General features: G+C 27.8%; 1 long non-coding RNA gene across 1 annotated transcript; it reads left to right on the top strand.

The window, feature by feature from the left end:
- Window positions 1–1878: 1878 nt before the first annotated feature.
- On the top strand, window positions 1879–15644 carry LOC129906022 (uncharacterized). The gene is made up of 3 exons (XR_008770703.1): window positions 1879–2103; window positions 15342–15404; window positions 15564–15644. It is a non-coding gene; the product is annotated as an uncharacterized LOC129906022 (long non-coding RNA).
- Window positions 15645–16217: the final 573 nt, after the last annotated feature.

The following is a 16217-nucleotide window of genomic DNA, read 5'->3' as shown; positions in this document are numbered from 1 at the left end:
AAAGGAGATTTTTTTATCTCTAATAGTTTATTTTTAATTTTGAATTGAAATTTTTTGCCGCACTGCGAAAGTGCGAGAGTGGAACGGGAAAAAATGGCGTCACTGTTTTGTGGTGGCTACCATGGTTGATCGATTTATAAGACGTTATTACGTCAAAAAGTTAAATTTAAAAAAAAAAAAATTGTTCATACCGTTGTTGGATATTTTTCCTTTTTTGAAAATCTTTGACTTTTCTTCGGTTTATCTTAAATTTAAACTGTATTTATTTAAAAAAATGTTCAAATAAGCTCAAAAGAATTTGACTTTGCTCATAAAAAAGTGATTAGAAGTAAATCGTTTACATTTGCAAAAATGTGGTGTTTTATTTCTTCTCAAGAGTTCAAACCCTCACAACAGAAAAAAGTCATATTTTGATAACTTTTTTAAATTGATCTCAAATGTAAGAAAACATTTTTTTAAACTTAATTTCTTTGTTGAAAATTAAATGAAATTTTCAAATGTATCCTTAAATTTTCTGTAAAGTGATCCGATGTTGAGATATTGATAGTCAAAGTCAAAAGTATGGTTTTTGGTTTGATGACTGATATTGCAATCTAAAAAATATCGTAGAAGTTTGAAACAAAAAGATTCTTAAAGCCAAACAAATAGCCTTTAATCATCATTTTATAGCAAAATATTTTCCCACTTTTTTGGTATTTGATCAATTCCAAAGATTTAGCTATTCTACCATTAGAAATAAAATATTTAGTTTTAAAATCCTAAAACAAGAGGAATGTAACATTGTTTTTGTTTTGTCATCATACGATCAATATTTACTGAGATACAGCCTATCGAAAATCACAAAAAAATCACAATTTTTTTTGTTCCCTTAATTTTTTTGGCTAGTGTAATTAAATTTTACATTTTTCTTGGCTCAACATTCACCAAGTCATTCACTCGTTCTATGTGTCTAGCTGTTCAGTTAAAAAAAAAAATCCTTGAAAATTTCTATCGATTTATAGGTATGTAGTTTTTCTTCCTTTAATTTATTATAACATCAATGGTCAATCATTACTCGATATTAAAATGAATAAATTATTATTTATATGAAATAAAAAAACCCAAATCCATTACTATAATAAAACATTCATAATCTTAAAATTATATATTCAATTAGGTAATATTAATTAAGTCACCATCAGGACAAAGGAATGACCGATATGAGTTTTACATAAGATGTCCAACAGAAAGGACTTTCTAAAGTTTTTACGTTTAGCCAAAATTTTTGGATTTTTGTGTACAACTTTTGATCATAAGACTTCTCAATTAAATGTTTCAAAATCAGATAAAATCTTTGAAAAAATTACAATAATCTTATTGTCCATTTTTTTGCTATCCTATGTGATTTTATTTTACAAAGTGCTTCTTGACGGGTTTCTAGTTCACGATGTCGTTAGTGACAGGACAATGAAAATTCAATCTGTAGTTGATTCCTTTGTAAAAATCCTTACAGTTTATTGGATATTTTTCACAAGAAAAAGTAATTTGAAAATCATTCGACGAATTTTTGAGTTACTACCTGAAATTAAAGACTATCCGAACAAGATACTTTTGGGATACAAATTAACTATTGCATTGATAATTTTGACGACAGTGAATATATCAACAGCAAATATTTTTGAAGACTTTTTGTCGCCATGGTTAATAATTGGTATTTCAGTGATTATTCCTCAAAATTATATCCAAACATTTATGTCATTTTATACTTTTACTGTGAGTTCAATTGCGAATTTGTTAAAAATATTTAATAGAGAACTCGAAGAAATGCTAACAAATGATAATGATTTAGATAAAATTGAAGAAATTCTTTTAAAAAGATCTTCACTTTTGAAAATTTGCAACGAAGAATATAGTCGCAATTATGGATTTACTATGATGCTTTTTTCGGCTCAGCTGCTTTTAATTTTACCTTGCATGCCAATTTTGTTTATATCCGTTATTCAAGGATATGCAGTGGGAGATTTTTTTGAATTATTCAAAATATGTATGTCAGGCTTTTGTAGTCTTGCTCCGCCACTGATTATATATATAACAGCTATGGCGGTATGCAGTTTGGATGGAGAGGTGAGTATTGTTGAACAAAGATTTGTGGTTTTGAAATATTTTAAATAAAACGTTGTATTCGAGGTGCCTCTCATTTTTACGGTGTGATTTTGAGCAGCTTCTCAGTTGCCCACTGATCCTGAGAAAGTATTCGCCCGTATTAAGTATCTAATAAAGAACATGAACGGCAGAACTTTGTTGTCAAAAAATTCGTTGACCACACAAAGCTGGTAAAACATGTCGAGACATAGGGTGTTTTCATAAACGTCGGCCTAACTTAGGCCGTATTTTTTCGTATTAGGGTAGCTCTAAAAAATGTTATCTTTTACAGTTGCCTGTGAAATTCCAAAAAAAAAAATGAACGTGGATATTATTTTAACCAAATTAAAAAATTGCGATTAGGGTGGTTCAAATTTTTTTTTAACTAATAAAAAAATTGATTTTCACTACAGAGAAAGTTTATTAAACATGGTTTATGAGAAAAAAAATGTAAAATTGGGTATTTTCGCATTAGAGGGCTCAAAAAAATGCTACATCCTACATTTATTGTTGAAATTTAACCAAAATCGATTAAATTAATTTCACATGAATTTAATATTACTACAGCAAAAAATGCACTTAACAAACTTTCTGTGCTTAGTAGGTACACAGAAAGTTTTTTTTTCATTTTTTTTTTCAAAAACGCAAAAAAAAAACTTTTTTGAACACTCTAATTAAAAATATTTGTTCCATCGATAAATTGTTTCAAATGTGAACCACGTAGTTATTTTTATAACATTATAAAAGTGGAAGAAAGTATTTGTTTTGCGCCACCCTAATGTTACACGGTTTAGAAATTTGTTGTTTTATTAAAAACAATATTTTCGGGAACTGAAAAAGGAAATATTTTTTTGCTCTACCCTTATTAAAAAACACTCATTCTGTGGTCATTATTTTATTTTTTTTTTTCTGACGTTTATGAACACTCAGTGACTGCTGCAAATTGTACTTAAGCAGGCCTGCAAACATTCTGCAGAATTGGTGTGTTCATTAACCAGAGTAAAAAAAAAATAGAAATTGGATTTTTAAAGATAAAAAAATAAAAAATATCTTGCCCACTGCACCAACCACCGCCGCCGTTTGGCGGAAAATTTTGGGTTAATGAACACACCAATTCAGCAGAATGTTTGCAGACGTCGGATTAGAAATTTTAAAAATAGTGCGGACGTGGTACAGCAGTGGTGCGTTGGCTTAGAAATTGGTGCGGACGTGGCGCAGATTGCGGCGGTCAAAAATTCTGCGGACGTGGTGCAGCGGTGCACAATGGGACCAAACGACCAAAACCATCTTAAAATTGGTTTTAACAAATGTGATAATTTCAAAAAAGTAATGATTGTTTAGCATAATAGAAATGTGCGCAATTATGATAGCATACATTGTTTTTAATATATTTTGGATAAAAGTACTTAAAATGAGTATCGAACCTTACATTTCAATTTTTATTGTTTTTCGTCCTATTTTATTTAACAGTTTAAACTTAGTTTTCTCAGAAGTTTGTGAAGAAACCTTATAAGTGTTGTATATCAATAAAAAGGTCAGAATCTCTACTTAATAAATCCGTTATTTGTTTTTGAATGTACTTTAAATTGATTGTTTAAAAAAAATAACAATTAGGTAATGGGAAGTAATTTGGCCAACTTTAATTTTCAATTGTAGATTTCTCCTTTGCCGACAACTGCAGGTGTCGAGTTATGAATGAATTTAGAATCTCATTTTACTCAAAATTAAGGAATAAAAATAAAATTTTGCGCATACTTGCGCCGTTTTGATTTACGGTCAAAAATGTATAAAATAAAAATTTTCCAAAAATGTTTGAAAATCTTTTTTTTTTCTGTCATCTACAGGGTGTCTTAAAATTAATGATTCAAATGAAATATTCTGATAGGCTATTTAAAGATCTCTTAAAATTTGGTAACTTGTCTATCCCAAATATTTACGGTTTTCGATTAAATGCACTTCTTGTGAAATTTCGAAAAATTCCTACTTTAAAACAGTATTTTGACTCCCCTGTTCATAATTTATTTTTGTTTTTTTACAAATCTGTCCCTAAAACAATAATTGACAATTAGGAACAATTGACAAATAAAAAAAAAATTATTTCGCTACAAATTAGTTTAAACAAAAGCCTATGTTTTTTATTGTTTTTTTTTTTTTTTTTTACTATGAAAAACCTTGTTTTGTTGAATTCAAATTATAGTATCTTTCATCTTAACTTCAATTTCCGAATTTTTTATACTTTTTTTGAAAACTGTGATAACTAGGCAAGTTATAAAAATGATAAACCAGTTACAAAATGTACAATTTATTTTTTAGGGTGTTGCTCTAAAATAAAAGTAAGAAATTGAGTTTCATTAAAACTGCTAACTAATTTGTAGCGATATGGCGAACAAAATAAATAATGTTTTGATTAAATAATTGATTCTTATTTACCAATGTCTTAGTGAACGTTTGTAAAAACAAAAATCACTTATGAACAGGGGAAGTAAAATACTGTTTCAAAGTAGGAATTTTTCGAAATTTCACAAGAAGTGCATTTAATCGAAAATGGTAAGAATTTGAGATATGGTTGTATTTTAAATTATTACTTTTGGGATCCCCTATAGATTGAATTCCCAACAAGCTTGACATTCTGAACGGATTTCAAGTCCCATTTTATGCCGCAAATCAAAATCTGCAGATTTGATTTTATTTTATTTCATCCCATTTTTTCAAACTTTTATTTTTTTACGCTGTTTTAATTCTTATCTCAAGCTTTTGTTTTATTTAAAAAACCTTCTCTATAAAATATAAATTATTTTCATATTCCATTTCGTTTTAATACATTTTCCTCTTTACCCCTTTTTTGTTGTTTGAGTTTTATAAAATACACAATAATTTTGATTTTATTACGAAAGTGGTTAATTTAGTCTCTACGTTTTTGGATACTTATCCCTTTCACATTTTTTCTTCCTTTTCTTACTTATAAAATAAATTTTACTTACAATGAATTTTATATTATCTTTCATTCGCATGCTTTTTTTAAAGTTATAATCTTTTAATTTTTGCTTTCTTATCAATATATTATATATATGATAACTTCACTTATATTTAACACAAATAACAACGACTTAAAATATAATTTTGTATATGAATTAAGCCATTAATTGACGAATTTGAGCAATTTTTCATAATTTCTGTTTTTGAAAATATTATAATAAATACATACATAATTTTTTTAGTTCTGATTTTTATTACATGTTGAAGCATATATGTACATTGTAGTATATTTGTGCCAAATTTCAAAAAAAAAATATTGAGAAACAAAAAAGTTATGGAATTTTGAGATGATTTACATCGTTTGGTCCCATAGTGCGGTGGTGCGGCGGAATTCCATTTTTCCCGGGTCCCATTTGGAAAAGAAGTTTCACAACTTGTGTATCCGCACGACCCGCAATAATTTATATATTTTTAATCGTAACCAAAGTGCTTCAATTGAAAAATAGAATAAAGTCACTGTCCTAATATTTCTTATGTCAATTTGTTAATCAACACCAATCATGTGAATTAATTTTTTCCTAAGCCAGGAAAAAGGCCATTACAATAATTAAAAAAAAACTCATATTATTCATTTAATTACTAAGTCAATACCGGAACAAGATGAATGACCATATTAGTACAAAGCAATATGTCTATCCAAAAGGACTTTGAATTATTTTTACGTTTGGCAAATTTCTATGGATTTTTATGTACAACTTTGGACCAAAAAACTAACAAACTAAAAGTTTCAAAATTTAATAAAATTCACGAAATAATTGCTGTCATCCTTTTGTCAATAATTCAATTATGTTACTTGATTTTATTCTATCAAATGCTCCTAGACGGATTACTCCAACACGACCCTGTCAGTTACAGGACAACGAAATTTCAAATTGTAGCTGAGTGTACTTTGAAAATCCTTACAGTTAATTGGATATTTTTGACAAGGAAAAATAATTTCAAAATTGTTCGCAGAATTCATGAGTTATTATGTGAAGTCAAAGATTATCCGAATAGTGTCCTTTTAGGATACAAATCAAGTATTGCAATAGTATTAATTTTAACAGTAAATGTATGGACGCTGCACAGAGATCCAGTGCATAATATGCGACAGATGGCAACTGCAGCTTCGGGAGTGTTGCCGCAATGTTATGTTTTTACTTATGTAACGCTTTATACTTTTACCGTGAGCTCAGTTCGAAAATTGTTGGAAATATTTAATACACAACTTACGGTTAACCAACGAAGTGATAAAATTAAAATTGAAGAAATACTCTCGAAAAGGTCTTCATTGATGAAATTGTGCGTCGAAGACTTTAGTCGGGTTTATGGAATAACTGTGGTGCTTGTTTCTGCTGAGTTGCTTATACTTTTGGCAGGTGTTCCAATCACTATGTTAGCCTTAATTGAAAGCTGTGCAAAAGTGGGCTTTATTGAGTTATACCATATATTATTACCATGTTCGTGTTTTATTGTTCCGCCAGTGGTATTGTATTCGATATCTATGGTCGCGAGTAGCTTGAACGAAGAGGTGAGTGGTTTTGTGTACAATTTTGTATTTTTAGGTTAATATCACAATCTTTTTTTGTAATTTAAAGGCTGTCCTACAATATTTAGTTATTAAGTTTACTACTTGTAATACAAACATTATTAGAAAATAACCTCCGTGGGTTAAATTCTAATCTTGTATTGAATTTGAATAGCGCTGTATTAGATTTTAATATTTTTGCATTACATTTTAATATAATTGTATTACATTTTAATATAATTGTATTAAAACGTAATACAAATTTATTAAAAATATCAAAAGTATTAAATTGTAATACAAGAATATTAAATTTTAATCAAACGACGACGCCTGTAGCGTCAAAAAGAAAAAAATCCATTGTTTGAGGTACCTTTTTTAAAAAAAAAAATTAAATCAAAAGCTGTAAATGTATACTAATTTGAAGGCGCTTTGTGTTTTTTCGAAGCAAAATGCATAAATTGCAGATGAATATTGATCGGCAGTAAGATTTTACATGCCACAGTTTGTGAAACAGATAAAATAGAGACAATAATATCACCATTATTATATTATTTATGATTAATATTTATTTTCAGTAATGAATTTAGGAAAAGAATACATTTTATTAACTTTAAATACATTTGGTATTGAATTGAAATATTTTTGTATTATCTTTTAATAAAATACTTATTAGAAATTAATATAAAAAGGTTAAATTTTAATATGCAATACTTAAAATTTAATACATTTGGGAGGTATTAAATTTTAATATAAACTGTATTATTTTTTAATACAACTATATTAAATTTTAATACATTTTGTATTAACTAAAAAATTTAATACTTGTCATGTATTAAATTTAGGTGTAGACCTATCTATATGTAAACCGAAAAATATTAAAAAATACTCCAGAATTTTTAACCTCGTATATTTGAAAATTAACTTTCCCACTTCTCAGTCATAGGTAGGTATAGGAAATAATTACAATCCTGGGCATTTGCATTTATAATCCTATTCAAAAATTGGCAATAAAACAACATTGAATAAAAAAAAAGAAGAAGAACAAAAACAGACAAAAAAAAAATCGATGCAATTTGGTGCTTAAATTACGAAAATTTTTAGCGTTGCGGTGATGATGTCCTATAATTAAATCAAAGACAGCTTTTGAAAACAAGCATATTATTTTGAACGAAGAAATAAAAATATATATGTAAATATATACAAACCATGGAGATTGGACTTTCATTCCTTGAGTTACAGCCCGGTTAAATCGATTAGAATCAGGAAAAGGGGCCAAGAAATTTAGTTCATGCGATTTCAAGCACAAATGCCACACAATAGGAAAGGATAAAAAGATTTTGTTTTGCCAAATGATTTGATTGATCAATTTGTGCTTCAAATCGCATAAAATACCATAAATTCTCCTTATATTTTTGATTTTTGTGATCCGTCTTCCTAATGCTATAACCGGCAAGGTACTTTTGGCGTGCAAGGACATAAGGACAATTTTCTGTTAAAAGTTATTTTAATTATTTTCTATTTCAATTTTAATAAGAAAGAAAACTAAAATAAATTCATAATTTTTATGTTTTGTGGACTTGATGAATAATTTAAAATTAGTTTGGATTAAAATATAAACTTTTTTATATACAGGGTGATTTAGAAGAAATGTACCAAAAAGATAGATCGTTTAGGTTAGGTCAAGATAAAAAAAAAAAAATTGTAAGGTTTTCTCTTCTCTTACCTTGGCTTATGATAATGATTTATAGAGTTTATTTTACAAACAGAAGTACAAGAACTTGAATTAACTGGCATTAATAATGTTTTCGAGAATTTATATCTCATATATATCGAGACCTTTTAAAAAGCAGAATATGTGATGGACAAAACACAATAAAACAAATTTTAAACTATTATTTCAAGTATATGATGACGACAAGGTAAGAGTTCATGCCCCCATCTTCGCTTCTAGAAGTGCGAATGCCATTTTTTGAGACCGGTACACCGAAAAAAAAAAAATTGATAATAACAGCTTTCAAAATAACATTTTTGAGTGACAAAAGTCGTCCAACAATTAAAATATCAATTTTGATATTTTATCATATCATTTTTTAATAGGTGTGTTTAATGAATCTGATCCGCACAGAAAAGATCCGAAAAGTACAGGTTTGTGTGTTTCATAAGGAAACACCTTGCCCTAAACTGTTCTACAAACTGTCATTTTGTGTTCCATGAAGTTTTCCAACACAGATTAGTTCAAGTTTTTCTGCTCCTACTTTTGAGGTAGAGCAAACGAGTGAAAAGTGTCAAACAGCAACTGATTTGTTTTATTTTTACAAAAATATATATAAATAAATTCAAAATAATGAAAATTTGTTTAGAATATTCTTAATATGTAGGTATGAAGAAAAATTCAAAATGTGAACAAATATTCTGATATATTTGAATGAAAAGTCATAACAAAAAAAATTTTTTTAATTTTAAGTTTCAAAACTGATAGGCAAAATCAACCCTATAAAATAGGATGGTGTACTTTTCTGATCTTTTTTGCTTTGACAGTTTTCAAGAATTTGTGCTGTTCTGATCTTTTCTGTTCCAGTTTTTCTTCATTAAACAGACCTAATTTTGTGTGGATAATGAAAACTTCACTCTGACAATTAAAATATCAATGTTGACTAGATTTTACGTTTTAGTTTATTATAATGAAACCTATTTCTTTCTTTTTCTTTTTTTATTATTTTTATCAATAGGTAAAAGTATTTTCTTTCTTTTTTCAAAAAATTACTGAAAGTGAATATTCTTTAAAAAATAGTGGTGACATTATTTTTTCTATTACAGGTGATATAATTGTTTTGTTATTTTCTCTAAAACTATTTTTTATTTAATATTTTTCAATAATTTGGAATGAGAAATTGATATGAAAAAATGATAATAAAATATCAAAAAAAAAAAAATTTTCAAAATGTGACATTTAAATATCATCTTGATAATAAAAATATTGTTTTAACATTTTAAATATCATAAAACACATTTTATAGAGCATTTTTGGCTGATATTTAAAAAATGTTAATTTGATATTTAAAAAATGTTAAATTGATATTGTTTTTTTTTTTTGTGTATTGTAGCTTTGAAACTTCCGAGGCATTCCACTTACTCAAAAACAATAATTTTTTTCGGAAGTTCGCCTGACCAAGGGGAGCAGAAAATGGAATCATCAGTCACACTGCTTCTCTATTTTTACAAACATCCATTCAACAGAGCCAATAAAGAAGTCTCTATCTTCTGCACGTTAGTTGTTTAAAGCTGTTAAAAAGCAGGTTAAAAGTTAAAAAGCATTAGTTTCAGAGCATTCAAAATAAATTTGTCCATCTCTTTATCAAATAAATTTTCTCTATATCTGTGTGCCTGAGAAATAGATTTATTTTTGGTCAAAAGAATCAATTTCTTATTGATTTTTTCAAGGATTCGTATTGCAATTTTGGCGGTTTCTAATTATAATGCAAAATTTTGTCTCCCAGAATCAGTTGCCAACCATTTCTCAAACATTTTGTTTCACTTAATTTCTGATGGTATCTAAACAAAACTTGCCTTAGAGTTGGATTTTGATTCAAAAGTGAAATAAATGGTCGGAAGTTATGCCTCTTTTGTGAAAGTTTTACCAAAAATTGAGTTGTTGCGCTATCAATTTGTTTAAATTGTTTAAGCTTTTTATATATAATTAAGGTAAATAAATCTTCTTATATTATTTTTTGTCAAAATTATTATTTACATTTTATTTATTTATTTATTCAATGCATTCCTTATATTTATTCGGTAGCATAAAATGACAAAAGGTTTGTTTCGCCCTTAGGAGGCCGAAACAAGCAGCAAAAACATTGTTTATTTACACCCTCAAGGTCTCATCCAGGAAAACGACTCATCCTTAAAACTCCTTCAAGAATTCAACTTTTTTTACACCTCTTATACAAAAGGATTAGTTTTGTTGGCAGTTCTGCCGTTTATCTATTTTCCCCTAGGTTATTATCTGCAATTCCATTAGTCATAAATAAATTAATTAATTACAATGTGCTTTCATACTTTTACCTCTCGCACCAATTAACGATTTTTATTCGATAACTTCCGTTGCTCCTTTACTATCATTCAACAATCGGAAAATCATTCGATTAATTAGAAAAAATGCCTCTGTTAAAAATTATTGCGCTATAACAAGTTGATTTGTATTGTAGAGTTCAGTATAAATCAACATGTCCTTCCAGCAGGACTTTAACAAATTCCTCAAGTTTTCAAAATTCTCCTGTGTATTTTCGACAACACACAATTCTAGGCAACTTTCTTTCACAAAAGCTGACAACATTCGCGATAGAGCCGCATTATTTCTAATTTGTGCATCACAAGCTGTAACAGCTGTAATTTTCTACAAATTAACATTAAAAAATCAATTTGGAAAAAATGAAACAGGAGATAAAGTTATAAGAATTCAATGGATTATTGGAACGGTTGCCAGAATTCTACTAATACTTTCGATTGGTGTTGATCGTCAGAAAAGTTTAAAAATATTTCAAACGATTTTTGAATTAACGACACAGAATAAAGACAAACCATGTCAAAACCTTCGAAGGTCTTTTTATCTATCGCTGACTTTAATTATTTTACTTTCTATTAATGTATATTCTCTGCTGGTAACTAGAAAACTTAATGGATACATAAGGACTATAGTATTTTTCACTCAATCCTTGCCAACTGTTTATGTTTGCATCGACCTATGCATGTTTACATGCATTATTGTGTCAGTTTGTCATGTTTTTGAAATTCAAAATGATGAATTGTTGAGCTCGGAGGATCAACACAGTTGTGTAATGAAAATTCTTAGAAAAAGAATTCATTTGATAAATTTATTCAATGGTGATGTCAGTAATATTTATGGAAAGCATACGGCAATGTTTACAATTCAAGCTTTTCTTATAATAGCAACTTTACCGGTTCTAGCTGAGGAAATGCCATTGGATTGGAATATTCCAGTGTTAGAAAAAGCTTTCTTTTCTATTAATTTGGCAATTTGTAGTATTTTTTCGACAGTGTCTATATATAGTGTGCCGTTCATAGTAAATGTCCTGGAAGGTCATGTAAGTAAAAAATAATCGCTTTGAGTTATTGTTAGCTGGCTTAACAAAAATTTAAACTTAAAGATTTGGACATGTTCGGGACATATTCGATACACGTTCGGTACACATTCGGTAAACGTTCGGAACACATTCCGAGCGTTCGGTACACTTTTGGAACTTATTCGGGGCACGTTCGGGATACATTAATGACACGTTCAGGACACATTCGGTACACGTTCGGAACATATTCGGTACGCGTTCGTAACACAATCGGGAGACATTCGTACACGCTCGGAACAAATTCATTGCATGTTCGGGATGCATTTGGTAAACGTAACGAACTCATTCGTTACACGCTCCGAATACAATAGTGTTACATTCGGTACACTTTCGGGACACATTCGATACACCTTTTGGACACATTCGGTAAACGTTTGAAACTCATTCGGGACACGTTCGGAACGAATCTGGTAAACGTTGAGGACACGTTCGGTACATGTTCGGGTCGGTACACGTTCGGGGAACATTCGGTTCACGTTTGGGACACATTCGGTACACGGTCGGGATACATTAGGTACTGGTACACATTTGGGAAACATTCGGGACAAGCTTTGTTGAATATAGAATAAAGCGAAAAAATGGGATCGCCTCGGGAATAGTTGTAGGAGAGTAGGTTTGAAAATAATGTTGAATTAGGTTTTCTTCGAAAAGACATAAATTAATACGTATCTGAATTTCTGAATATTGAAATATCAGCTAGCTGTCCAAAGCCCTTTAAACTATGCTAATTTCATGAGGCAGTCTTCTTCGAGCGAGCAATTTCGGGGTTGCCTACCCAAAATAACTGTGGCGGCATTCGTGCAATTAGTTCAAATTCACTTAAAAAATTTGTTTGAAAATGGAAAGCTATCCAGACACTCAATAATTGTTTTTTATTGATTAGATTAATAATTAATCATTTATCATCATTTACCATTCTGCAGTTTGGTAAATAATGTTAATTGGATTAATGACACTTAACTCCTTTTACAATCTTCGATTTTGAAATTGTATTTGTACCTTAAGACCGTAATATTGGCCTTTAAATTAAATTTTAAATCATTTATATAAAAATTACCCTATTACTGTAAAATTAATTTTAAACAAATGCAAAATGCATATCCCCAAAGGATTGTTGATTCAATTGAAGTGCCTCAGATTTCTTGGACTATTCCCTATTAACCATATCAAAAATGAGTTAAATTTGATCGCACATAAATCGGATCGTTATTTATGCATATTTGCTTTACTAACATCTTGCTTTATAATGCTTTTTGCAAGCTTGTGGGTCCTTTTTAGTCCTTTATGGAGAACTGTTGGACATTACAATAATACCGGAGTAATTTATGAATTAATTACAACTGAAATTGCTGGTTTTTCACAAATTATAGTGAACTTATTTCTATATTTTGGCAAAGTGCGAACATTTCGAATCACCATCAAAGTTTTGAAACTCGAAAATAAATACATTCGAAATAAAACCAATGACATAATATTACGTCTATTTCGCTTGTATGTCGGAATTTGTGCATTGTGTACTTTGAATATGTTTTATTTGTATGGAATTGTATCAGAATTGTATTCAGTGTTAATTTTTCAAGCCAGTATTTATTTTATACAAATGATATTAAGTGGTTTAATTGCAGTTTTCTATACATCATTAATTGTGATTTTAAATCGAACAATGGTTTGTCTAAATGAACAAATAAAGATTTGCGTAGAAATTGTGATTTTAGTAGAAAATGTCAACTTGAGAAGATTCTACTTCTACTTGATAGAAATGAAATTATCAAACTATGTAAAATAGATATTAGTGCGTTTTATGGTTTAATAATGATTTGCATTTTAACATGTGTCTTAACTAATGGACCAATTGGACCATTTTTTGCAATATCGGCTATAGAAATGAAGGAAATCAACAATGTTTTTTTATTTTTCATTGCTGGTTATAAGCACTTATTTTGTATGGTCTTTGCAGTTTATGTTTATTCCAGTGATGGTTTTTTATTCGGATATTACCAAGGAGGTTTGTTTATTTATTAAAAAAAGTTGTTGAAATCTTATATAAAAGGTCATCGATTTTCATTTTATATGAAAAAAAAAAAAATATGTCACTCGATTTCATGAGAATCAACAAGAACGAAGTTTTTTGTTATATTTTTTCCATCAAAGATTTCTGGAAGATGAATTGGTGGGTTACGGTGTTGTAAAAATATCAATTGAAAATAAAAATTATTTTTGAAATAATAAGAAAAATATATTTACAAAAATAAATATTTGTTGCAAACAAAAAAAATTTGCAAACAAAATTTAATACAACTGAAAAATTTCCTGCAAAAAAAAAATTAAATTCAATGCGAAATGTGTGCCTGTGTATTCAATACTTTTTTTTAATATTCATAAAATTCTAAAAAATATATTAATGTATAGCCAAAAAAAAAAAAATATTTAATGCGCATGTTTTTCATTGAATTTTTTGTTCAATGCAGAAAATTTTTTATTTTTAATGCAAATATTTTTTAGTTGCAATAACATTTTTTTATAATGCAAAATATTTTTATTTTCAGTAAAAATTTTATTTTTAACGCAAATATTTTTAATTGCAACTAATATTTTTTTTAATTTAAAAAACAAATATTTTTGTTTAATTTGTAATGGAAAACAAAATGCAAAAAAAAAATTATTTCTTACAACTCTAGTGAACCCAACCCATTGTATGCAGAACATTTTTTTTTAATGCAAAATATTTGTATTTGAAATAGGTAAGATAAATAAATAGATTTATATTATATTTGAAATATAAATTTTATTTTTAACGCAAATTTTTTTCAGTTGCAATAACATTTTTTTTAATGCAAAATATTTTACTTTGCAATAACAAATTTATTTTTTATGCAAATATTTTTCAGTTGTTACAAATTTTTTTTTTAAAGAAAAAAAAAAAAACAAATATTTTTGTATTTTGGAAAACAAATGCATTAAAAAAATTATTTTTACAACTCTGGTGAACCCAACCCATTGAATTTTTTGTTCAATTCAGAATTTCTTTTTAATGCAATATATTTCTATTTGAAACACCTATAAATTTTATTTTTAAGGAAATATTTTTCATCTGAAAAATATTTTTTTTAATGCAAAAAAAAAAAACAAATACTTTTGTTTGATTTGTAATGAAAAAAAATGCATTAAAAAAATTATTTTTTAACAACTCTGGTGGGTTGTACGTGAAGCTTACATGATGTGGTTTGAAAACATTTTTGATTTTTCTACTGGGGTTTGTGCTGTTGATTGTCCACGACTGATAGTATCATAAAGCTTTTGTCTTCTTCCTACGATGTGATATCTAGAATCTCTTAACTCTTTTTGTAGCTGGGAGTCCTGAAAATGTATAAAAGCCTGGTCAAACCTTACTTGGGTATACTTAAGATCCGAATAAGTCTTTTAGTTCTCCTTATTTTTAGTGATACTGTTTTTGTTTAACTGAATATAAAAACAACAATTTTAATATAAATTGCATTAACTGGCTCAACTAAATTGGAATTCATTTTTTTTTACAGGCAAGCAAAACAGCCAGAATACTATCAAGAATATCAAGACGAGGCAGTTCAATTGAGAAAATGGTACACATTATTTTTTTAAATGTTTTTTAAACAAGTTGATATAAATTATTCTTTATTCATTGTTGTTGTAACTTGTTATTTTACTCATAAAAAATATTTATTTGTTTCAAAAAAAAAAAAAAAATAGTTTGAAATAGTTTTTTTCTCATATTTTTTAAGGTCGATAAATTTCTCATGAAGAATATGCAACAGAAGCCAATTTTGACTGCGTATGGATTTTTTCCACTAAATAAACAAACACTATTTAAGGTAAGAATTATTATTATTATTATCCTTAGAAACTGACTATCACCAATAAAAATGTATCAAAGAAATTTTAAAAGTTTTGGTTAGAAAAAAAAAAATAATAACTACCAAATTTTTGTGAAGACTATTCTCTAAATTTTTTGCGTTTATTTTAAACAAATTATTTTTCCTTAGAAAGAAAGAAATTTTAATTGAGTTTAATTCTTTCAGATTTTTGCTGCAATTTTTACATACATGGTTATTCTTATTCAATTTAAAGATATGGAAAATACAAACAAGAAATTAATGAGTGCAAGAACTACTACCATAGCAACGATGACTACAGAGATAAATCAGTAAAAAATAAATTAAAAGCAAATAAACTTTTTTATATAAATTATTTTAAGGAACTATTTGTTTTCTTAATTTATTTTTTTACACTTTGATTATATTCATGTTTATAAAAAAAGAAATTAAATTTAAACTACAACGATGATTAAATTTTAATAAATACATTTTTTAACAAAATGGATCCGTATTTTTATAAAGTTTCTCTAAGGAATCATGTACAACACCAACACCAACACC

The sequence above is a fragment of the Episyrphus balteatus genome, chromosome 1, assembly GCF_945859705.1.
Source record: "Episyrphus balteatus chromosome 1, idEpiBalt1.1, whole genome shotgun sequence".
Classification (NCBI taxonomy): Eukaryota; Metazoa; Arthropoda; class Insecta; order Diptera; family Syrphidae; genus Episyrphus; species Episyrphus balteatus.
The sequence above is the reverse complement of the archived record's forward strand: the minus strand, read 5'-3'. Positions and strand labels throughout refer to the sequence as shown.